The sequence below is a fragment of the Geotrypetes seraphini genome, chromosome 6 (assembly GCF_902459505.1).
Source record: "Geotrypetes seraphini chromosome 6, aGeoSer1.1, whole genome shotgun sequence".
NCBI classification, from domain to species: domain Eukaryota; kingdom Metazoa; phylum Chordata; class Amphibia; order Gymnophiona; family Dermophiidae; genus Geotrypetes; species Geotrypetes seraphini.
In genome coordinates this window covers 21,182,709-21,206,175 of record NC_047089.1, presented here as the reverse complement: position 1 = coordinate 21,206,175, position 23,467 = coordinate 21,182,709, and the positions used below count along the sequence as shown (strand labels likewise).

Below are 23,467 nucleotides of genomic sequence, written 5' to 3'. Positions count from 1 at the left end.
TCTCTCCACTTTCCTTCAGCGCATGCACATAAAAACAAGCAAGTAATTTATATCATTTTCATTCTATTCATTCATAGAAATTAAAGTCTAAATAATGCCAGTCACATAACAAAACATGATTTTACAAAAATAATTCCCTGCACAGTCAAGCCTGCAAGGATTACTAGATGTCTTTCAGCAGCTCCCCTCCCTCCCTCCCCCTTACCTTTGTGGCCAAGTCAAAATGATCTACCAACAATAAAATTTTAAAAACACAAAGCACGCTGTACGCAGAGAAAATGTTAATTATCATTTATATTCCACGGGTTTTCAAAGAGGTCAAGGCAGATGACTTTATGCAATGTCACCTCAGTAACAACTATACAAAAATAGACAAATATTCCCCCTCCCTTTTTACTAAAACGCAATAGCATTTTTTAGCACAGGGAGTTGCGCTGAATGCCCCACGCTGCTCTCAACGCTCATAGGTTCCCTGCGCTAAAAAACGCTATTGCGGTTTAGTTAAAGGGGGCCATAGTGCAAAATATAGACAGCATATATAAATTCTCAAAGCAGACACATTTTGATCACTAAATTGAAAATAAAATCATTTTTCCTACCTTTGGTAATTTCATCAGTCTCTGGTTGCACTTTATTCTTCTGACTGTGCATCCAATATTTCTTCCCTTCTTTCAGCCTCCTGTATGCTTCCTCTCCTCCAGACCTCATTCCCGCCCCAAACTTTTTCTCTCTTTCCATACCCGCTTTCTTTCTGTGTGTCTGTTTTTCTCTCTCTCTCACCCTGCCCCCTATTTTCTTTCTCTCTCCACACCCTCTTTCGTTCTGTATGTCTGTCTTTCTCTCTCTCTCCGTGCCCCATTTTTCTTTGTTTCACCCTGCCCCCTTTCTTTCTTTCTGGCTTCCTGTCCCCACCTTTCTTTCTTTCTCCCTGCCCTCCCCTATGCCACCACCATTGGGAAAATGCTGCCACCGCCACTGGGGAATAGGCTGCCACTGCCGCCATCGGGAACAGGCCGGCGCCGAGTTCGCCCTGCTTCTCTTCCCCGCGGGGCCGACCAACTCTCACCACCCGACGTCAATTCTAACATCGGAGAGGATGTTCTAGGCCAGCCAGGCAGCGATTGGCTGGCCCAGAACGTCATCTCCGACGTCAGAATTGACGCGAGTGGCGAGAGTTGGTTGGCCCCACAGTGAAAAGCAGGGAGAACTTGGCGCCGGCCTGTTCCCGATGGCGGCGGTGGCTAAAGAGCTGCAGTTTGCCGGCCTAGGGAGAACACTGGAGGGTGGCCAGCTGTGCACCCCCTTGGGACGTAAACCCGGAGCGGGTCGGACCGCCCCCCCCACCCTCCCCCACCTTGGTATGCCACTATCTGTACCTCACTCCCTCCCTATGACCAAAAATTTTCCTTTCTTCTATTCCCCGTGTACACAACCATCTCTTTCCCTCCCTTCCTCTCTCCCAAGTCCATGCCTTCTGTGTCCAAAAACCCATTCCATCCCCCACCTCAGCATCTCTTTCCCTCCCTTCCTCTCTCCCAAGTCCATGACTTCTGTGTCCAAAAACCCATTCCCTCCCCCACCTCAGCATCTCTTTCCCTCCCTTCCTCTCTCCCAAGTCCATGCCTTCTGTGTCCAAAAACCCATTCCCTCCCCCACCTCAGCATCTCTTTCCCTCCCTTCCTCTCTCCCAAGTCCATGCCTTCTTTGTCCAAAAACCCATTCCCTCCCCCACCTCAGCATCTCTTTCCCTCCCTTCCTCTCTCCCAAGTTCATGCCTTGTGTCCAAAACGCACTCCCTCCCCCCTTTTGTGTTCCGTGTTTGCCTCCCAGCCCATCTTTGCAACTTTCTCAGCAAAACGGAGCTCGAGCCGAGAGGTTTGTCTCCTGTTTCCTGCCTGCCCTGCCGCGCACAAATAGCCAACCGGAAGTATTCTCCGACGTCAGCGCTGACGTCAGAGGGCAGGCTTTGCTTAAGCCCTCCCTCCGACGTCAGCGCTGACATCGGGGAACACTTCCGATCGGCTATATGTGAGCGGCAGGGCAGGTAGGAACAGAAGACGAGCCTCGCGGCTCGAGATGTATTTAACTCCACGGGTCCCCCATCTAGCTCTCTCCTGTGCACCCCTTGGGGCGTGCACCTGGGACGGACCGCCCCCCCCCCAGGTACACCACTGGGACCAGCACCGGTCTGCGGACCGGCGGTTGAAGAACTGTGGCCTAGGACCCTGGGGGAGCCCGGGCCCCCTGTCAGCTCCGGGCCCCTGAATGCAGGACTGGTAGTACTGCCCTGATGGCGGCCCTGATTGTCCAATAAAACTTGGTTTGTTATCCACATAAATCCACCTACATTGTTTGCCGTTCATTCCATTGTCGGTTGCTGGTACTTTTCTCATGGAGTTTTGTTCATCAGTCATTTTAATGCATGTTAAAACATTTTTACTAAAAACTGAAACCCCTCCCAAAAAAAACAACACATCCAGGAATTGGGGAAAAATGCCAAACAAACTGAAAATGTATCAAATACTTTTGCCCTGTTCACATCCGAGGTTCATGAAAATCCCATAGTTAATCCAGCACTCAGGCCCCCCTCCCATATCCTAGTGCTTCTAATTCTAAAAATCCAGACAGTTATCAGAGCTAGTGAGACTGTTGTGAAAACATCTGGCTACCCTGTGCTTGTAGACATTAGGCCTACAAATTCCAGATGTAAGTTTACAACCGCGCAAAGATGAGTGGCATATGCAGAAGGAAAATTGTGATCGCGCCATAATATTTCTATATTTATCCAACCAATTCACTGGAAAGTTATTGTTGAAAATGATATAAGGGAAGCATTATGCTATGGAAATGTATGTGCAACTGAGGACATAGCAGTCTCCTGAAATGATTTGCTAAAGTTGACTTGACTTTGATTCAAAATACTTTTCCAACAATTAGCAAATTTCCTTTGTTTCAAGGCCATTCATTAAACCTAACTAAACCCAGAGAAATCTGAAACATTGGTGATTTCATGGTTGATTGCTGTGGGCAGTTTGTCACTTAATTGAATCCTGAAATAGAGGTTCCTTGGTTGATTTTAATGTGAACCATTATTCAGAGTCTGCTCTGGAGCGAATATTTCAGACAAAAATGATTCAGTTCAAGGCAATATATTTTTAGACAGAGCTATTCTAAGTAAGTGCAAGAGATTCATTAGAATAAGCACACACTAGGCAATTTATTTGATTGAAAGCAGCAATTATTTATTTATTTTTATTTAAAGAACTTATTATCTGATCTGCTTATCTCCTAAGCGGCTTGCTTACAAGTAAACATACACAGGTCAAATTTTAAAATACATTTTTAGGATAATGTTTCCTCTTGCACTCTAATTCCCTCATTCTGTATAGGATGTGCACAGCTAGGCACCCAAATGGTCCCCAGTTGTAGTACCAGTTACTGTACACGTGCAACTTAGTTAATTGGTGGTAAATTGGTAATTAATTAGTGCTAATTATCAATAATTGGCTTTAACAAGCTTAGCACTAATTTGCGGTTATACACGTATCTGACTTACGGCCAGATTCTATAAACGGTGTCTAGGTGCTGCTTTGTGTAGTTGTCAATCAACCACTAGGCGCCGCTTATAGAATCTCGCCTAGCAATGCCTAAGTCTATCACCCCTATTCTCTGCCCCTAACCATGCCTATTTTTCAGGTAGGCATTGGAGTGCACCTGGACTTAGGTATTGCTAGACGCCACATTGAGTTCCATATGGAACTCTTAATTGTTGTTGTTTTTTTTTTTCAATTCTTTCAACTAACTTCAATGGCTTTGTCAATTACCATGCAATTTATGCTAATTAAGACAATTTACGTTGGCGCAGATTTTAGTTAGATATCACAAGGCATCCTTAATGTAACAGGTGCTATTTATTAAACTGATAAAAACGGATACTACTCTTGATCTTAGCCAAAAGGCCGAGAAGCGATACAGGTGCTATTTATAGAATCTGGTCCTTACTGGGGAATTCTATAAATGGTGCCTATATTAGCCACTGCTAGGTGCCCTAATTTCAGCCGCCTTAAGTTTGGGATCAGCACCTAACTTACCTAACTTTTAATTGGCTTAATTGGCGTGGAAATTGATCATGCTGGTTTTCAGCCAATCAAAATTAACTCTCCAAAACATTAATTAAACAATTTAAGAGTTCAGCACTAAACTCTTAGGACACCTAGTGACACCTAAGTAGAGATGCCATCTCACACCTAAGGATGCCTAACAATGCCTATCTCAGACAGTAGGTGTGGATATAGGTGGATAATAGGCGTGGTAAGTCAGGCTTCGTTAGGTGTCTGACATAGGCATTGTCAAATTAGGTGAGTGAAAAGTTGGCCTAATGGAGAGGCATAAGAACATAAGAATTGCCGCTGCTGGGTCAGACCAGTGGTCCATCCTGCCCAGCAGTCCGCTCACATGGCGGCCCCAAGGTCAAGACCAGTGCTCCAAATGAGTCCAGTCTCACCAGTTTAGCAGGAACTTATCCAACTTTGTCTTGAATCCCTCGAGGGTGTTTTCCCCTATAACAGACTCCGGAAGAGCGTTCTAGTTTTCCACCACTCTCTGGGTGAAGAAGAACTTCCTTACGTTTGTACGGAATCTATCCCCTTTCAATTTTAGAGACTGCCCTCTCGTTCTCCCTACCTTGGAGAGGGTGAACAGTCTGTCTTTCTCTACTAAGTCTATTCCCTTCAGTATTTTGAAAGTTTCGATCATGTCCCCTCGCAGTCTCCTCTTTTCAAGGGAGAAGAGGCCCAGTTTCTCTAATCTCTCGCTGTACAGCAACTCCTCCAGCTCCTTAACCATTTTAGTTGCCCTTCTCTGGACCCTTTCGAGTAGTACCGTATCCTTCTTCATGTACGGCGACCAATGCTGGACGCAGTGCTCCAGGTGAGGGCGCACCATGGCCCGGTACAGCAGCATGATAACCTTCTCGGATCTGTTCGTGATCCCCTTCTTGATCATTCCTAGCATTCTGTTCGCCATTTTCGCCGCCGTAGCACATTGTGCAGATGGCTTCATGGAGTTATCGATCAGAACTCCCAAGTCCCTTTCCCGGGAGGTCTCTCCAAGGTCCTGTATTCGTGCATGAGATTTTTGTTCCTGACATGCATCACTTTACACTTATCCACATTGAACCTCATTTGCCATGTTGATACCCATTTCTCGAGCTTGATTATGTCCCATTGTAGATCTTCGCAATCCCCCTGTGTCTTCACTACTCTGTATAACTTTGTATCATCCGCAAATTTAATCACTTTGCTCGTCGTACCAATGTCCAGATCGTTTATAAAGATGTTGAAGAGCACAGGTCCAAGCACTGAGCCCTGCAGCACCCCGCTGGTGACGCTCTTACAGTCTGAGAATTGTCCATTTACCCCCACTCTCTGTTTCCTATGCTCCAGCCAGTTTTTAATCCACGTGAGTATTTCACCCTCGATTCCATGGCATGCAATTTTCCGAAGTAGTCGTTCATGTGGAACTTTATCGAACACCTCCTGAAAATCCAGATATACAATGTCAACCGGGTCGCCCTTGTCTATCTGCCTGTTTACTCCCTCGAAGAAGTGCAGCAAGTTCGTCAGGCAAGATCTGCCTTTACTGAAACTGTGCTGGCTGGTCCTCATCAGATCGTGTCCATCAAGGTGATCAATGATGCGGTCCTTTATCAGTGCCTCTACCATCTTTCCCGGTACCGAGGTCAGACTCACCGGTCTGTAGTTTCCTGGCTCTCCCCTCGAACCTTTATTGAAGATCGGCATAACATTTGCCACCTTCCAGTCTTCCGGAATCTTTCCCGATTTGATCGATAGATTGGCTATTAGCTGAAGCAGTTCAGCTATAGTCTCTTTCAGTTCCTTGTTGACCCTCGGATGGATGCCTTCCGGTCCTGGGGATTTGTCGCTCTTAAGCCTATCAATCTGCTTGCATACCTCTTCTAGACTGACCATCAACTGTGTCAGTTTCCCATCTTCTTTTCCAGCATATAGCCTGATGGGTTCCAGTATGCTATGTATATCCTCTTCGGTAAATACAAACACAAAAAATGTGTTCAGTTTGTCGGCGATTTCTTTGTCCTCCTTTAGCACTCCTTTTATTCCATGATCATCCAACGCATCTATGTGTAGGATGCCTAGTGATGCCCAAGTTTGCTTAGGCACTGCTAGGTATGATTCTATAAACAGTGACTAGCAGTCGGCGCCTATATAGAATCCGTCCCTTCATACCTAAATTCTAGAACACAAAACTGCAAAGGGGACGTTGATGGGGGAGGTTGAACTTTCTAGAATACTGTAAGTTGTGTGCATAAATGCCAACATTTAGGTATTTGCATTTATACCAGCTAAAGAGATGGTTTAAATGGCCATGCCTAAATTTAGTCGCATTGCTGTCAACTTACACTAGTATGCTTTAATGGAATCTGGGTGCCCTTTATTCTGTTAACTTTTTAAAATGAGCTTCCATTTACTGTTTTTTTTTGTGGGGCATTCCATATTTTTGACCTCTTGGATCCTCCTTCACCATTACTACTCTTCTTCTAGAAATCTTAAGATTACTAAATATTATCATATACTGTTTTCTTCTGTAATGTAGGTCAATACCTGAAAGACCAAGCTTTGCTCAGAGAAATAGGGTGAGTGGGCTGCAGGGGGAGGCAAGAGCAGTAGCTACAGAGATAATGCCTTAGCAACCTTCAGTCCTGCTTTTCCCTGCAGCCTGTTGTATGGCCAAGCTTTTCTAGGAATGTCTGATCAATGGGCTGCAGGGGAATATGGGAGCAGTAGCTACAGAGACAGTGCCTTAGCAACTCTGTCTTGCTTTTCCCTGTAGCCCAATGGTTCCCAAACCTGTCCTGGGGGACTCCCAGCCAGTCAGGTTTTCAAGATATCCCTAATGAATATGCATGAGAGAGACCAAATTACCCACAAGAGGCGCCGGTGCCCGAAGATCCTGCCTCTTGCCGGACTAAGCCTTGAGCATCTGCACATGCTCAAGGCCTTCTGGCTCTCGTTCTCTCCGAGAATTTCGGAGAGAGGAGGGAGCCAGAAGACCTTGAGCACGTGCAGATGCTCAAGGCCCAGTCCGGCAAGAGGCAGGATCTTCGGGCATCAGCACCTCTTGTGGGTTGGTGCTGCGTGCCAGATGAGAGTAAGGCTTCAGTTTGGGCGGGCGGGGAATGCTGGTTCGCGTGTAGGGGGGCGATGCCGGCTCGCAGGTGGGGGGACTCGCAAATCAAGTCACGATTTGCGAAAATGTTTTGCTCGTCTTGCAAAATACTCACAAACTGCATTACTCGCAAACTGAGGTTTGACTGTATTATAAAATGAGAAAAGCAGTTGTGCAATACCCTATGGAAAAAGTTTGGGGAATTGCATCCCGATCACCTGCCTACCAGACAAGGGAAGGGAATTAAGGCTGGGTGAAATGGGTAGGCAGGCAAGAAAGAGGGGGAAACAAAATAAGGATTTGCACATTATGTTATGTTGGAAAAGACTATGCAAAACATTACTGCTCAGTTTCTTGTTTTAGATTTGTGAATATCTTAAGGAAAGTATTGCTTAGATGTTCAGATGTTATGCTGTGTGCTCAATGCTCTTTGTTCAAGAATCAATCCGTTTGCACCTGTCATGTCTGCTTCCTGATCCAAAATTCAAAATGGTGGTTATGACCCTTAGTGGTAGTCTCATGGTACTACAATTAGGGGCTACACTGCCAATTAATAAGTACTTTTCACAACAAGCAGTTTCTGCATGAATTAGCTCATGGTAAATGTTGTGGCTCTGTGCTAATATTTGCTGCACGGTAGTATTCATTATTAAAACAATAGTTGCTGAAAACTTCAACTGCTCCTACGGATCAGATCCCTTGAAGGGTTTCTGAACTTTAGGAAGCAATAAAAACCTACCTCTTCCCCTAATGCCCTTGTCTAATGCCCGTATGGTTAAAAAAATGTATACTAACAGCCTCTTTTACAAAGCCGTGCTAGCGGCTGCGCTGAGCTAACCGTCCCGAAGCCCTTAGAGATTTAAAGAGCTTCGGGGCGGTAGCCGCGCGGCTTTGTAAAAGAGGCCATAAATGTATGTTGAATTAGATCCTCTATGTATGTCAAGTTAGGATGAGCACACTGAATTATAAGTATGGCAAACTGTAACCTGTTTTGACTATATATTATGTATGTAAAGCTGTAACCCAGGGGTGTCCAACCTTTTGGCTTCCCTGGGCCGCACTGGCCGAAAAAAATGTTTCTGGGGCTGCAGCAAGACAGAGGAGGGAACCGTCAAGACGGTAAACACCCAGGGGCAGCAGAGTAAAACACTGCATCGCCCTTGACCAGGGCCGCACAAAATACTTCACTGGGCCGCAGGTTGGACACCCCTGCCAGTGTAACCCATTCTGAGCTCATTGGGGAAAATGGGATATAAATTGAATTAAACAAATATATTGTGGGAAACTCTATTATATCAGAGTCGTTGAAATGATTTTATTGATTTTTTAACATAAAATCAGAGCAACCTAGCAGAATGATAATCCTTAAAACAAAGTCTATCATCTTCAAAAATAAAATATTCAGCTCTTTGGCTAGGAGAGTACACACAAAAAACAAATCCTACATCACATTTGTTTTAATCGTTCAGCAGAAGTCCTAGACTGTTCTCATATCATGAATTGTTTTAGAACTTATAAGGGCAAAGGAAGTTGCTGCCGATCCATTTAACTGAGTAATCTGAGTGAAAATTATAATTATAAAAAATACACCTTATCTACATTTTGTCCTAACAGTATGGCAATACCACCATACAGCAAAACAAGTACTGTACTGTACTTAGGAGAGCAGTTTGTAGTCTTTTCACACTTTAGGGCAACAATGTGATTCTTTTTTAATGAGAGGGCTTGCTGGCTATAAATGTGAAATGTATTGTCATGGAAACCATATTTTTCTACATTTATATCAGTGCTACTTGTAAAGAAAGACAAGACTTGAAAGAAAATATGTTTAATATATATCCAGCTAAGCTCGAACAAACCCTATTGACTATGAGAAGTATTTAATGATGGCTTGTCTTTTCACATTGGAAATATGGTAAAAATAAATGTTTCATCAACTAAATATAAACGATAACTAGCAAAACACACCAGGATTAGGCCATTTTTAACTGACAAGTTGGGTATAGATTTAATGACTGATTATTGTTTTAGAAAAAATTGTTCACTGTGAGGTGTAATAGTTGATAATTCATCCCCTAAAATCAGTGACGTAGCGAGGGTGAGAGGAGCCCGGGGCAGTTAGTAATCCCGTTTCCAATTCCAAGTATGTCCCCTGTTCCAGAATTCATTTTATCTTTATTAACTGGTAAATAGTACGCTTTATTTATAGGAGGAATACTTTGCTGTGGAAAATTCAAATTTTCTTGTAGGAATTTTTTTAATACTTCAACTGGAGACATGGCCACAATTTTTGGAAAGTTTAACACCCTAAGGTTTAAACGTCTGTTGAAATTCTCTATTTGTTCAATCTTCCAAGAGAAAAAATTATGTTCTTTAATAACTGCTGAAATAGTCTTTCAAGATATCAGTTTCTGTCTGAATCTTTTCCATACAATCTTGTCGCAACTTTTCAACATTTAAGAGAAAACATCAACTTTAGCAACCATATCTTGTACAGTTTTCCTCACCGTTGCATCCAGCTTCCTAATGGCCAGGAAAAGTGTCAGGGGTTGGCTCTCCAACCACTTCTTCGGTCTTCCTACCTTGCAGCTGTACCACAGGAGAAACTCCTCCTAAGTCTAGCTCTGGGGTCTCCTCCTCCTCTCTCCCGGGGCTTGACTTGAGACTCCGGGCCTCTGCTGGACATGGAGGCATGAAGATTATCAGGGGGAACAAAGAAATGTCCTGCTCCAAATAGTCGTGCATTCCCAAGCTCAGCTCTGCCACGGAGTCCAAACCCCGATTTCCTGGCCGCTCGAACATCTGAAGAAGCATAGACTGGATTGGGGAGGACGAGAGAGCTGGAGACATCACGGCCCTCGTCACTTCCTTCCGCTTAGTATGTGGCATAGAAAGAAGTGGTAATTACTCTAAGAATTCCACAAAAAAAGGGTACGGTTTTGGGGTTCAAGAAGGGATTAGATAATTTCCTGAAGAAAAAAGGGATAGAAGGGTATAGATAGAGGATTACTATACAGGTCCTGGACCTGATGGGCCGCCGTGTGAGCGGACTGCTGGGCATGATGGACCCTTGGTCTGACCCAGCAGAGGCACTGCTAATGTTCTTAAGTATAGTATCAAGCATTCAGAACGCCATCAGCAGCTGTTTGCCATCTTGACACTTCCCCTCATTGCCGTTCAGTCCTTCTGTGTAAACCAGGGGTGTCCAAAAGGTTGATTGTGATCGACCGGTAGATTGCGAAGGCAACGCGAGTCGATCGCGTTGCCTTCATATTCTACTTGCTTCCCGACTCAGAAGCGCCGAGCCAACCAACTTCCCCCACCCGACGTCAATTCTAACGTCAGCGAGGAAGTTCCAGGCCAGCCAATCGCTGCCTGGCTGGCTTGAACTTCCTCTGTGACTTCAGAAATGACGTCGGGGAGAGGAAATCTGGTCGGCCTGACGCTTTGGTGTGGGGAAGCAGGGAGAGCTTGGGGCGGTGGTAGTTTGGAGACCTGTTCCCTGATGGCGGCGGCAGTAGCTTGGGAGCAGGCAGGGAGACAGAAAGAAGGGGGAGCAGGGAGACAGAAAGAAAGAAGAGAAAAAGAAAGGGGGGACAGGAAGACAAAAAGAAAGGTGGCATGGAGAGAGAAAGACAGACAGAAAGAAAGAGGGGCAGGGAGACAGAAAGAAAGGTGGCATGGAGAGAGAAGGACAGAGAGAAAGAAAGGGGGCAAGGAGACAGAAAGAAAGAAAAAGAAAGAAAGGGAAGGGGGCAGGTAGAGAGCAAGAAAAAGTTGGCGGAGGGAATGAGGTCTGGAAGCATACAGCAGGGAAGAAATATTGGATGCACAGTCAGAAGAATAAAGTGCAACCAGAGACTCATGAAATCACCAGACAACAAAGGTAAGAAAATGATTTTATTTTCAATTTAGTGATCAAAATGTGGCCATAAATTGCATAGAGTCATCTGCCTTGGCCTCTTTGAAAACCCGCGGGATATAAATGATAATTAACATTTTCTCTGCGTACAGTGTGCTTTGTGTTTTTTTCAAATTTTATTGTTGGTAGATCATTTTGACTTGGTCATTTTAAAAGTAGCTTGCAAGCCCAAAAAGTGTGGGCACCCCTGGTGTAAACCATTTGCTCAGACTACCAGCCAGACAGGAGCTATAGAGTTAAAGGTCCATAAAAGTAGATTTTAAAGCTGATTTTAAGAGGTTCTGCCAGAGCTACACTCTTCTACGCCCACTCGGTTGCCTTGTATCACATGATCCCTCAGAATGTTTTCCTGTACAATTAAGTAGCTTCTTCCAGTCAATCAAAATGGCTTTTTTCTGAATAAATGTTTTCTTTCAATGACAGTTAAATAGGGCTTTTTGACTTACAAAGATAGAGCTATTAATGGTCGAAAACAGAATTGTAAACAGCATCTGGTAGTAATGAAAATACCCATCAGTAGTCAGAAACTGAGTCAAGAATGACATAAGACAAGGCAATAATTTGAGTAAAATAAATTTTAGAGTATCAATACTCTCTGAAGTATTACAGTAGAACCATTGCAGTAATCCCTGGACTTGCCAAGCTAGTCAGCTTTTCAAGATATCCACCATTACTATGCATGAGCTAAGCGTTTAGACAGCTATGTCTTAGTACATGTGGTTACCAATGACACAGGGAAATGTGGCAGGGAGGTTCTGGAAACCCAATTTAGGCTCATAGGCAGGTAGCTAAAATCCAGAACCTCCAGGGTAGCATTTTCAGATGTGTTCCCCATTCTGTGCACAGGACCCAAGAGCCAGACAGCTCTGGAGTTTCAATGCGTGGATAAGGTGATGGTGCAGAGAAGAGGGTTTTAGATTTGTTAGGAACCGGGCAACATTCTGGAGAAGGGGGAGCCTATTCCACAAAGATGGGCTCAACCTTAATCAGGGTGGAACCAGGCTGCTGGCATCAACGTTTAAAAAAAAAAAAGAGAAAGCAGCTTTTAAAGTAGAAACTTGGAAATGAATATAGCAGATGTCTTTGTATTGTGTTCAAAAGAAAAGAAAATGCATTTCTGGTTTTATTTCTACAGTGTCGAAGTACTTGCTGACCCTTGCTTTGGCTGGTGGGAATCCCCAAACACCGTCAGCAGAGGACCTCCTCTATAGATGGCCAGAACTCCCCTCCACCAAGTTCAGCAGTCGCTGGCAGAATCCATGAGCCACTGAGATGCCAGCTTCTGTGACTCAGGGATGCTACTGCTGCCTGCCAAGCTTGGCAAAAGTGACAACCGGCCAACAGCAGAGGAAGTCCTCAGATGACAGCTTGGGGGTCCTCATCTGCTGAGTATTTATATTGTATATTTACATTAGAGGCTTTGGTAGAAACCCATTTATAAAGTATGTATTCTTCCCAATTAATATCTCCAAATTAATAAAGTGTCTTTGCTGGGTCTCTACCAGAGCCTTTAATTCAGTAGCATAATTAAATTAAATAACTACTTCTGAAGTTTATAGGGATGGGCGGGGACGGATTTGATTCCATTGGGGACAGGCGGGGATGGATTTGATTCCAGCGGGGACGGGTTTGACTCCTAGCGGGGACAGACGGGGATGGGTTTGATTTCTGTATTCGTGCAACTCTCTAATATGCGCTATGGGGCTCATAATCTAAACTTTAAAATGTCTAAAAACCAGCCTAAGACAGCACTTTGACGTCCTAATAAACATGCAATGTTGATGCCATGTTAGCTCTCTGCAGCAGGGATGGAGGCCCAGAGTAGATTGGGGTGAATCTGGAAGTCACCCCAGAGGATGCTGGAAGGAATATGCAAATAGGCTTTAAGACCTCTTCAGCACCTGGTAGGCGACTGGTGGAAGTACTGGGCAGCAGGTGTGGAGGCCTTAAGTGAATTAGGGTAGAATTGGGAGTCCTCTGGTGAATGCTGGGAGGAATATGCAGATGGACTGCAAGATGTTCTCAGATTGTGAAAGGTCTATATGTGTTATTTTTGGAGCATACCGAAAACCTGCTGCCCCCAGAAATACCTCTCCTCACTCTGGATAAAAGTGCTCTGTTTATGGAACCGTCTTCATGCTTTTAGCTTTAGAGGAGCTGCTGAAAAGTTCTCAGGCCAATCAAGAAGAGAATGATGTGGAGCCATGAAACTTACAAGTTAGTCTGCAATTTTCTTGACACCTTTTGTTTCAATGAGGCAAATTCATCTAGCAAATGGGCACAAGTGTAGGGAAACCAAGCCATTGTGACATCACCAATGAGGTTGTCTCTTAGGCATTGGTGGAATAAGGCATTATGACATCACAGTATGAGGGGCTGCTGCAAAGTTCTCAGGCCAACCAAGAAGAGAATGATGTGGAGCCATGAAACTTACAAGTTATTCCACACTTTTCTTTTTAATGAGGCAAATTCATCTAGCAAATGGGTACAAGTATAGGAAACCAAGCCATTGTGACATCACCGACGAGGTTGGCTCTTAGGCATTGGTGGAATGAGGCATTATGACATCACAATACGAGGGGCCACTGGAAAGTTCTCAGGCCAACCAAGAAGAGAATGATGTGGAGCCATGAAACTTACAAGTTATTCCACACTTTTCTTTTTAATGAGGCAAATTCATCTAGCAAATGGGTACAAGTATAGGAAACCAAGCCATTGTGACATCACCAATGAGGTTGTCTCTTAGGCATTGGTGGAATAAGGCATTATGACATCACAATATGAGGGGCTGCTGAAAAGTTCTCAGGCCAACCAAGAAGAGAATGATGTGGAGCCATGAAACTGTCAAGTTATTCCACACTCTTCTGGACATTTTTTTTGTTTCAATGATGTGAAATGAAACGAAAAATATCAAGAAAAGTGTGGAATAACTTGTAAGTTTCATGGCTCCACATCATTCTCTTCTTGGTTGGCCTGAGAACTTTTCAGCAGCCCCTTGTATTAAGGGAGAGTTGTATTCAGACTGCTAATTTATCTGGGCAAATGGCTTTTGCCAATTGCCTTCAGCATCAGTGAGTATAATTAATAACATCACATATATCCTATGGTACATCACCTGCAGCATCTCTTAAACATGTAAAACTAAAACTAAAATGAATGAAATGAAGAGAAACTAGACCAGGGGTGGGCAACTCCGGTCCTCCAGGGCCGGAATCCAGTCGGGTTTTCAGGATTTCTCCAATGAATATGCATGAGTTCTATTTGCAAACACAAAAACTAGTAACCTCCAATTCAAACGCTTGAGCAAAAAGCTCAAATCTTAACGACTTTTTTCAAAGCATTCAGTTGAAAACACATTCTGGGGATTTGCCTCAGAAGCTGAAAAACTTCCTCTCATATCAGCCGGCGAAGGCCAACGTTTCATGATTCAAAAAAATCATTTCTTCAGGGCTCTAAGGAAACATAAGAAAGTCATGAACAGTCATCAACAGTATCAAAAATATCCTGCTATTGTTGGTTTTTCTTATGTTTCCTTAGAGCCCTGAAGAAATGATTTTTTTGAATCATGAAACGTTGGCCTTCGCCGGCTGGTATGAGAAGAAGTTTTTCAGCTTCTGGGGCAAATCCCCAGAATGTGTTTTCAACTGAATGCTTTGATAAAAAGTCATTAAGATTTGAGCTTTTGCTTCAGTGTTTGAATTGGAGGTTACTAGTTTTTGTGTTTCCAAATAGATCTCATGCATATTCATTGGGGAAATCCTGAAAACCCGACTGGATTCCGTCCTTCGAGGACCGGAGTTGCCCACCCCTGAACTAGACCCTCCTTCTACAATATGCTTCAGAAGTCTTGGAACTGATGGATTTGCTCCCGGAAGTAACCGAGTTTCTGCCACCTGTTTCTTGCTGGGTATTAGTACATTTCCCCTGTGCTTTAGTTTATTAGATCAGTGGTTCCCAACCCTGTCCTGGAGGAACACCAGGCCAATTGGGTTTTCAGGCTAGCCCTAATGAATATGCATGAAGCAAATTTGCATGCCTATCACTTCCATCATATGCAAATCTCTCTCATGCATATTCATTAGGGCTAGCCTGAAAACCCGATTGGCCTGGTGTTCCTCCAGGACAGGGTTGGGAATCACTGTATTAGATTACCCCAGGGCCTCCTGCAATCCATCAGGATGTCTGTTCCTGGAGAAAGCTTCCAAGTGCCCGCCAAATAACTGTTCCTTGAAACTGTGTTTTTTTCTCCCATTGCAACCCTCCCCGGCTGGCTGTTTCAGCTCTTAGCGCAGCTTCTGATTCACGTTTGCAAAGCAAAGGTAGCAAGCAGTGCCTACCCAGTTGTGATTTTTTTTGTGTGGTAAATCTCCGCCTTTTTCTCAGGGAATCCTCATTGAAATGCACATGGATAAAGACCTCAAAGATTCTGTCTTTGAAAGATAAGCACCCCCCCCCTCCTCCCTCCTCCAACAAGTATGTATTGCAGCAAGTCACTGGCTTTTTACCAAATCAGGAACTGCAGTATTTTTTCTTTCCACGGAATAATTTCAGCCTACTTTGGGAGCCGGCATGACTGCTTTGTGGGATTGTTAGGAGTGGGCGTTTACATCCTTTCGCATGCAAATGCTATCACACCTGCTTTAATTTTCGCTTCCGTCCTCCCCCCCCCCCAAAGGAAAAGTAATTTCTCAGTGGAAAGGGAAACCCTGAGGTTCGAGATCAATGCTGCATCACTGATTCATCAGCAAGCAAGGGATGGCTGAATGGAGCATGGGCAGAAATTCCAGCCGACTGTTTCTCGCCAGCAGGATGAACGCTAGCTGCTAAAAAGAGCATATGTCGTTGCTCCATGTGTCGTGGTAGCTCCACGTACTCTCGGTCCTGTCGTTTTGCAAGCTGCCAGGGCTGCAGCTCGGAGGGAATGTCCCCTATTGTTAAAAATCCTGACTGCTTTACACCAATGATTTGCCACTGCAAAGTTGCATGCACCAACAACACGTTGTCTTTGATGTTCGGATGCAAGGTAGGAAAGAACTTATACTGTGTTTAAAATGCATGTCATAACTCCTGTGTATAACTGCTGGCTTGTCTGTAATGTCCAGGGCTTTACCTGTGCTTGTGAAAAAAATGGCAGGGAAGCATCTGGCAATATGTTGTAGATTTCAGATCTTACAAATAATCTCCTAGGTGGAAAAATTTTTTACTTTAAGAGGGGGGGAAACAGTTCTTTACAACCAGAACTGATGATAATATTGACTTGACGGGGAGAAAGAAAGAGATCCTGCAGAATTTCCATTTGACTTCACAGTAGACTTAGGGCTCCTTTTACTAAGGGGTGCTGGGGTTTTTAGCGCACGCAGGATATTATCGCGCGCTACGTGGCTAGAACTAACGCCGGCTCAATGCTGGCGTTAAGGTCTAGCGCACGGGGCAACTCAGCGTGCGCCCTTCCGCGTGTTAATGCCCAAACGCAGCTTAGCTAAAGGAGCCCTTAGCTAATAAAGCTGAGATTACAGAGCCATTAGTATAGCATTTGGCACCGTGCAACTTTTGACATTTCCAGGGAGCATTTCTTTTTTTATTTATCAGTTTTCAAAAACATATCAAGTATACACTTATACAGAAAGGAGAAGCAATAAAGAAAAATAAAATTCCAAAGTAACATTAATCACTATCAGAACCAAAGTAATCATAGTCTCCTCCTCAAGTCCTCAATCCATGGATCCAAGATGTAAAAGAGTGAGCCAAAAGAATGATTGAAATATAAAGAAGAAGAAAACCAGGGATATAGTCAGCTGGAGGAAGTGATCATATGAAACAAATGAGCATTCTTGTTGTCATTGTCCCAGCTTTCAGGTCAGCTGTATAGGGTCAAAGAAGACCTATTTTTGCTTTTGATATGATATCAGACCAGGGGTCCATCGTGCCCGGCAGTCCGCTCCCGCGGCGGCCCCCCAGGTCCATGACCTGGAAGTGTTCCCTACCTAACCTAAAATATCCATACCCTATTCGCTCAATGTCCTGTAAGGTAACTCTATCTGTACCCTGTAATCCCCTTCGCTTCCAGGAGAGGTGATAAGACAGAGTACAATTCTGGGGTTCAAAAAGGGACTGGATGACTTCCTGGAAGCGAAGGGGATTACAGGGTACAGATAGAGTTACCTTACAGGACATTGAGCGAATAGGGTATGGATATTTTAGGTTAGGTAGGGAACACTTCCAGGTCATGGACCTGGGGGGCCGCCGCGGGAGCGGACTGCCGGGCACGATGGACCCCTGGTCTGACCCAGCAGAGGCAATGCTTATGTTCTTATGTTCTTATGTTCTTTACTTGGGTGTCTTAAAAAGAAGGAAGCTCCAAGGGCAATAACCCCCGGCTTCAAGATCCGAAATTCACGACGACGCTTCTGGGTATCTCGTGCCAGATCCGGAAATATTTGTATTTTAAATCCCCCAAATTCTTTGAGCTTATTTTTGAAGTAAAGTCTCAGCAACCGGTTTTTGTCTTGTGCCAAGGCAACGGTAAGAAGTAAAGTTGCATCCAGGGAGCATTTCTGAGCGCTTCACGAGCAAGAATGCAATTTTTCCTTTTCCCCACTGGGACCTACGATCTTACCGGTGTTGCTCCTACAGGGCTGGAGTTTTCGGTGAACCTGCTAGTGCCCCCAGCACATTGCTTGTTTGTTTGGGGAAGGTGGTTCATTTTTTTTGTGCTTTAGGGGCTCCTTTTACAAAGCCACGCTAGGGCCTTAGCGCGCGGAATAACGCGCACTGCTTTGCCGCACGCACTAGCCGCTACCGCCTCCTTTTGAGAAGGCGGTAGATTTCCAGCTAGCGCGCGCGCGTGATAAAACCTTCTAAAAGGAGCCCCAGATGTAGTGAACTTTAAAACCTAGACAGAAACAAGTCTCGGGGAAATCTTTAACAGAAGTATTAAACATTCAAGCATTTAGTATTGGCTCTATATGAAAGCTGATTTGAATATTTTAAAGCATTCCATCAGGTTTTTTTAAATTAATAAAATAATAAGAAATTTATTGCTCATGTTCACGTTGTCTGAGAGCTGAAACCTACAGTCACGAATCTTACAGATGGAAATAAATATCCAAATCTATATATATATCACATTAACAAGTCTAAAACACTTCAATCTCTTTGGATGATAATCTGTTGAGGATGACAAGTCTTGTGCTCATCTCTGAAATATTCCTAATTCTGCATTTAACCAAACCATTAACAGGAACAAAATAACCAAAAGATGGTACCATTAAACACAGAAGTTGTCCTTTATCTTCAAGCTACTTACTTCTAGATACTGTGTTTATCCCCAAATTGTGATTTGCATTTGGCTTGGTTCAATCCGTTCCTGAAATCTTCTCCTCCCCCCCCTGCTTTATCAAGCGGTTCTGCTGAGCAGTGTGAGCTAAATGCTGAGCCATCCATAGGAATAGAATGGGCAGCTCGGCATTTACCACGCGCTGCTTGATCAAAGAGGGGTTTATTTGTTTGGTACTTTGCATTGGGTCATTTAGCCATCTGCAGTGATTCTCTTAATGTCTGTGAAAGAAACATAGCCTCTAATCACGTCCCCAGCTGGCTTATTCCAGCATATATTGCCAGAAAACCCTTTTCCTTTGGCGTGAGAAGCATTAATTGAAATCAATGCACAGTGCAGAAGATGAAATAGTTGAGCAGTTTAAACTGGATCGGATGGAAAAATACTGACGCTTCACATTACATTTATAACTATACTGACACTTTTCCTTGTAAATCATCTGTGAAAAATGTTAAGACACGTAAGAACTCCCATGGTGCAATATTTTTAGAAAATGACTCTAACCCCACCTTTTAAACAACTGTAGCTACAGCTTTGGCAGACTGAGGTTGTGGGTTAAAATCCCGCACTGCTCCTGGTGACCATGGGCAAGTCACTTAATCCTCATTGCCCCAGGTACATTAGATAAAGTGGGAGGCCACCGGGACAGTTAGGGAATAATGCTTGAGATTGTGGGTTCAAATCCCACACTGCGCCTTGTGACCCTGGGCAAGTCACTTAATCCTCATTGCCTCAGGTACATTAGATAGAGTGGGAGTCCGCCGCGACAGGGAATAATGTTTGAGATTGTGGGTTCAAATCCTGCATTGCTCCTTGTGACCCTGGGCAAGTCACTTAATCCTCATTGCCTCAGGTACATTAGATAGAGTGGGAATGCACTGGGACAGTTAGGGAATAATGCTTGAGGTTGTGGGTTCAAATCCCGCACTGCTCCTTGTCACCCTGGGCAAGTCACTTAATCCTCATTGCCTCAGGTACATTAGATAGAGTGGGAGCCTGTCGGGACAGGGAATAATGTTTGAGATTGTGGGTTCAAATCCCGCACTGCTCCTTGTGACCCTGGGCAAGTCACTTAATCCTCATTGCCTCAGGTGCATTAGATAGAGTGGGAGCCCACCGGGACAGTTAGGGAATAATGCTTGAGATTGTGGGTTCAAATCCCACACTGCGCCTTGTGACCCTGGGCAAGTCACTTAATCCTCATTGCCTCAGGTACATTAGATAGAGTGGGAGTCCGCCGCGACAGGGAATAATGTTTGAGATTGTGGGTTCAAATCCTGCACTGCTCATTGTGACCGTGGGCAAGTCACTTAATCCTCATTGCCTCAGGTGCATTAGATAGAGTGGGAGCCCACCGGGACAGGGAATAATGCTTGAGGTTGTGGGTTCAAATCCCGCACTGCTCCTTGTCACCCTGGGCAAGTCACTTAATCCTCATTGCCTCAGGTACATTAGATAGAGTGGGAGCCTGTCGGGACAGGGAATAATGTTTGAGATTGTGGGTTCAAATCCCGCACTGCTCCTTGTGATCCTGGGCAAGTCACTTAATCCTCATTGCCTCAGGTGCATTAGATAGAGTGGGAGCCCACCGGGACAGGGAATAATGTTTGAGATTGTGGGTTCAAATCCTGCACTGCTCATTGTGACCGTGGGCAAGTCACTTAATCCTCATTGCCTCAGATGCATTAGATAGAGTGGGAGCCCACCGGGACAGGGAATAATGCTTGAGGTTGTGGGTTCAAATCCCGCACTGCTCCTTGTCACCCTGGGCAAGTCACTTAATCCTCATTGCCTCAGGTGCATTAGATAGAGTGGGAGCCCACCGGGACAGGGAATAATGTTTGAGATTGTGGGTTCAAATCCTGCACTGCTCATTGTGACCGTGGGCAAGTCACTTAATCCTCATTGCCTCAGGTGCATTAGATAGAGTGGGAGCCCACCGGGACAGGGAATAATGCTTGAGGTTGTGGGTTCAAATCCCACACTGCTCCTTGTCACCCTGGGCAAGTCACTTAATCCTCATTGCCTCAGGTGCATTAGATAGAGTGGGAGTCCACCGGGATAGGGAATAATGTTTGAGATTGTGGGTTCAAATCCCGCACTGCTCCTTGTGACCCTGGGCAAGTCACTTAATCCTCATTGCCTCAGGTGCATTAGATAGAGTGGGAGCCCACCGGGACAGGGAATAATGTTTGAGATTGTGGGTTCAAATCCTGCACTGCTCATTGTGACCGTGGGCAAGTCACTTAATCCTCATTGCCTCAGGTGCATTAGATAGAGTGGGAGCCCACCGGGACAGGGAATAATGTTTGAGATTGTGGGTTCAAATCCTGCACTGCTCATTGTGACCGTGGGCAAGTCACTTAATCCTCATTGCCTCAGGTGCATTAGATAGAGTGGGAGCCCACCGGGACAGGGAATAATGCTTGAGGTTGTGGGTTCACATCCCGCACTGCTCCTTGTCACCCTGGGCAAGTCACTTAATCCTCATTGCCTCAGGTACATTAGATAGAATGGGAATGCACTGGGACAGTTAGGGAATATTGCTTGAGTACCTGAATAATTTGTAATCCTACATAGAATTTCTATGCGTATAGTGTGCTTTGTGTTTTTTATTTTATTTTATTGTTGGTAGATCATTTTGACTTGGTCATTTAAAAAGTAGCTCGCAAGCCCAAAAAGTGTGGGCACCCCTGCTATAGAATGACAGTCTCTGGTATCCAGAGCAGAGATTGTGATTTCATAATGCCTCATTCCACCAGTGCCTAAGAGCCAATCACATCAGTGATGTCACAATGGCTTCATTATCCTTGGCTCTCATAAGAATCAGAGTATGAATGGCCACAACCACTGACCCTCAAGCTTTGCTTTGAAGAATGCTGGTGTAGAAAGACTGAGGTTGAAAAAGACACTGAAGAATGACAGTCTCTGGTATCCAGAGCAGAGATTGTGATTTCATAATGCCTCATTCCACCAGTGCCTAAGAGCCAATCACATCAGTGATGTCACAATGGCTTCATTATCCTTGGCTCCCATAAGAATCAGAGTATGAATGGCCACAACCACTGACCCTCAAGCTTTGCTTTGAAGAATGCTGGTGTAGAAGGACTGAGGTTGAAACAGACACTACAGAATGACAGTCTCTGGTATCCAGAGCAGATATTGTGATGTCATAATGCCTCATTCCACCAGTGCCTAAGAGCCAATCACATCAGTGATGTCACAATGGCTTCATTATCCTTGGCTCCCATAAGAATCAGAGTATGAATGGCCACAACCACTGACCCTCAAGCTTTGCTTTGAAGAATGCTGGTGTAGAAGGACTGAGGTTGAAATAGACACTAGAAAATGACATGCGATTATTTCCCGCGGTTATCCACGGACAGGAACGGTGATGAATTCTGTCACCGTGTCATTCTCTACTGCAAGGTACAGGCGGAATAGAAGTCTCTAATGTAATGTAATGTAATACATTGGGCGCATTCTATAACAGGGTGGATTCTATACATTCTAGGTGTGCCCATGATCCTCCTCTGGCCATGTTCCTTTTTCAGATTCACACACTAGAACTGGTGCGTGGCACTTTATATAATATGCCTAGTGTCAATTATGAGGCATTGATTGCCAATTACTGGCACCGATTAGGCATATTAAACAATTAAATTATGCATGCAAATTGGCTCTGTGCATGAATTTGTACAGTATACAGAATTAGGGGTTAGTGCCTAAATTTAGGTGACAGCTTGTGAAATGGCCTTTTTAAATGCTTAGTGAATAGGTTCCATACTACAAGAAGAAGACGATGTCTGTATGATGATGCAGTTAATTGCATTTCCCCTTCATTATGACATCTACAACATCATCAAACAATTTCTCTACTCTCTACCACTGATGAGTAGAGCATTGCATTGAAACTGATCTGAGGACAATTTAGATTAAAAAAAAAAAATCAGTGTCGGACAACAATTAAGTATTAGTCAAAGGAAATTAAGGCCGTCTTTTACTAAGCCACGATAGAGGCTTCTACCATGGCCTGCCGTGCTAAATGCTCTGACGCTCATATGAATTCTGTGAGCATCAGAGCATTTAACACTCTGGGCTACCTTGGCATAGTAAAAGGAGTGGGGTGGGGGTGGGGTAAATAAAAGGTAGGTATCAATCTTGTTAGGTAAGCCACAGCTTAGGGACTGATATGTAAATGGTATTTCTGCTCCTAACCATGCTTTCAAAGGATCTCTTTTCATGCTTATAAGTTTTCAAGACCAAGTTAATGGCATTCAGATATTTTCTTTATGCCACAGGTCAGGTTTCTTCTGAAATGCTGTTTAGAGTAGACAACAGAAGGCAATCTGATATTTTTCTCAGTAATCAAAGGCCGTATCACCTCTTTACATGAAAAGAAAATCTGATATACTTGAACAATGAAAGGGAAGACCAAGACCGCAAAAGATTATAGATTCCCATCAGAGGGGCCTTGTTCCTCTTCTATTTTGAACCATCAACTAAAGCCCTTGAGTTGGCCTTCCAGTGGAAAAAAAAAAGTGACCAGTGTAGGATGCATGGCTCAGGACGATTCTTTCAGCTGCTGAAGTGAGACAATGGATGTCACTTACCAAAAGAATCATCCTACACCACAAAGCATTTGTATTTAGTTGGGCATGAAAGGAAATGATTTTTCACCAGTATACTATGCAGAGGATATACACTATGAAGTGTTAGGGCAAGCATATATAGGTGATTTAAGGGCCTCAGGGAAAGTACAGAGAGAGCTTTCCAGTAGCTGATAATAGAACCATTGGGGGATAGACAACATTAGATCTGGTATTTATGAATGGGGAACGTGTTTCTGATGCTTTAGTGGGTGATCATCTGGCATCCAGTGATCACTGGATGCTGTGTTTCAGTTTTAGGCCACAGCTAGAGAGAGTTCATTCAAAAGCAAGGGTGTTAGACTTCAGGAAAATTAACTTTGTCAAGTTGATGTAATACTTCAAGGAGTTGTT

The 23,467-nt window shown here is 44.2% G+C and overlaps 1 protein-coding gene and 1 pseudogene across 1 annotated transcript in view; one reads left to right on the top strand and one right to left on the bottom strand.

The window, feature by feature from the left end:
• DLG2 (discs large MAGUK scaffold protein 2) overlaps window positions 1-23,467 on the top strand; it is a 1,272,293-nt gene that overhangs the window by 372,013 nt on the left and 876,813 nt on the right. The window lies entirely within an intron of this gene.
• LOC117363224 lies at window positions 3,793-3,971 on the bottom strand (annotated as a pseudogene).